At 54.6% G+C, this 2,500-nt stretch overlaps 1 pseudogene; it reads left to right on the top strand.

The window, feature by feature from the left end:
* LOC142790535 (large subunit ribosomal RNA) overlaps window positions 1-2,500 on the top strand; it is an 8,329-nt pseudogene that overhangs the window by 2,198 nt on the left and 3,631 nt on the right.

Genomic DNA, 2,500 nt, shown 5'->3' with positions numbered 1-2,500 from the left:
GGCCCTTGAAAATCCGAGTGAGGGAGTGTGATTTTCGTGCCGGACCGTACCCACATCCGCAGCAGGTCTCCAAGGTGAACAGCCTCTAGTCGATAGACCAATGTAGGTAAGGGAAGTCGGCAAAACGGATCCGTAACCTTGGGAAAAGGATTGGCTCTGAGGGCTGAGCCGGTCGGGCTGGGGTCCAGAAGCAGGAACGGCACTGCACCGGGACTGGGCGAGGCTCGCCGCCGTAAAAAGCGGTGCGGCCGAGCCCGGACCAGCGTCGGGACCTTCCTGTGGAAAGCCACAGCTGTGCATTTTCCGTGGGCTTCGCGCCTGAGGTTCTTGCTTCGGCCGGCAGAAAACAGCCAACTCAGAACTGGCACGGACCGGGGGAATCCGACTGTCTAATTAAAACAAAGCATTGCGAGGGCCGTTGATCGGTGCTGACGCAATGTGATTTCTGCCCAGTGCTCTGAATGTCAAAGTGAAGAAATTCAAAAAAGCGCGGGTAAACGGCGGGAGTAACTATGACTCTCTTTGGGGGGAGAAGTCCAAGTATCACCTGCTCGTGGTTCCCCCTGCCACCTTTACCGGTGCAACGATACTGGCAACCTTGAGCGCCAAAGACTGTTCTTTGGTTGCTTATCAAACGCTTGGCTTATGGCGAACAGAAAACCTGATGAAAACGCCTGCCGAGTGACAGGCGCACCAAGCGTGGGGCCGAGAGAGGCCAGGAGAGCCGCGCGCTCCAATGCGACCGCTGGAGGGAGTTCCCCCAGGCAGGAATCATTCCAGTGTTGGGTCTGCGACAAGGCGTTTCGCACAGAGAAGGGTCTGAAAATTCATAAAGCAAGGATGCGTCATAGGGATGAAGATGTGCAAATGGCGCAAGCTCCAGAAGGCAAATTTGAAGGGAATGAAGGAGCGAGAGAACACAATGCGGAGAAAGAAGGATCTGAAGGCATCGATGTTGATGTTCACGGATGTGAACGAGCTGAAACTATTGCAGAATTGATGGAACCCGAGAGCCCTGAGGGTAATGACCCTAAAGGCCAGGACGGTATTCATGCCACAGTACTGCCAATGGTTATTGAGCCAACGGCCACGGCTTGTACGTGGGTTGAACGCACTGAAGGCACATTATGCTATGCTCATATGGCCCCCTCTGCTTCCCCAGCTCCCCTTGGTGGTAGGTCGGTGAAGGCGCGCGCTTCAGCCGACAGCCATGGGGTGTCAGCCTGGGTAATGACAGGGGCAAGGCCTAAGGACAGGCGGGTTATTAACTCCCTACCTGACCAAGCGTCTGTTGATGCTGCGGAGGAGCCAAGTTCAAACGTGGCTTCATACGCTGATTCAGGGGAGCCAGTTCTTGGTGCAACCCCTGCGGTCCCCTCCGGTCAACCAGCTCCCCTTGGCACTGATGCGGCGAATGCGCGCGATTCTGCTGACAGTGTCCATGTGGGGTCAGTCTGGATGTCTACGGGGGTAGGACCTAGGGTCAGGAGGAAGTTCGTACTTCCACCCGACTTACGTTCGTCCGATGACGAGGACGAGGGAGGTGAACCTGTGTTCTGCGGGTCGCCCCCCGGAGAAATCACTCAAAGGAGCAGCATGCCAAAGCGTTCGGGCAACAAGCCCACAGAGGAAGGTTCTGAGAACGGAGCAGCTACCGGCTGTTCCGAAAATGCCGCCCCGGCTGACGCGAATATGACAGGCCACATATCAACCATAACAACGACATTCCAATGTCCAGAATGTACTGCAACCTTTGGTAGCAAGATTGGCCTGAGCCAGCATCGCCGGCATCGGCATTTTGAAGAATACAACGAAGATGTGAATCTGGCCAGACTCAAGCCCAGATGGAAAAAGGAGGAGGAGTACCTGATGGCAACTAAGGAGGTTGAATTAAGATCCCAGAAGGTCCGGGACATCAATGCACAGCTACTAAGAGCGTTTCCGCACCGCACGCTGCACAGCATTAAATCGCACAGAAGGCAGGAAGGTTACAAGAGGCTGGTGGAAGACCTACAGAACAGACTCTACCCAAGAAGCACTCAGGAGGTGCTAGCCGACATTGGGGAGCAAGCTGTTGAGGACGCCTCCCTGGTCATCCCCGAGGTAAATCACCGTGAGGTGATTGAGGCTGAGCTAAGAGGTCTAACAACAAAACCTCCGCCAAGAGCGTACCAAGCATACAAGCTATGGGAGCTTGCAAAGAGATTCCTCGACAGGGAGGATATAACGATAGCTCTTAATGCCTACCTAAGGGAGGTGTTCGCTTCGGACTTGCGTCCGCATGGTCGCCAACCTCTTCCACCTGTTCAAGAAAGTCGCAGGAAGAAAAAGAAGCGGGAATACGCCTTGACACAACAACTCTTCAGACGGAACAGGACACAGTGTGCAAGACAGATTCTGGATGGAGAGGCGGACTCCAAGGTGGAGGATCCCCAAGCTTTTCTAGAAGAATGGAGAGAGATCATGGAGAAAGTGGTGCCTTCATCAGTGTCTCCTGCTA

This window comes from Rhipicephalus microplus, unplaced genomic scaffold (assembly GCF_043290135.1).
Source record: "Rhipicephalus microplus isolate Deutch F79 unplaced genomic scaffold, USDA_Rmic scaffold_115, whole genome shotgun sequence".
NCBI classification, from domain to species: Eukaryota; Metazoa; Arthropoda; class Arachnida; order Ixodida; family Ixodidae; genus Rhipicephalus; species Rhipicephalus microplus.
This window is presented reverse-complemented; position numbering and strand designations above follow the sequence as displayed.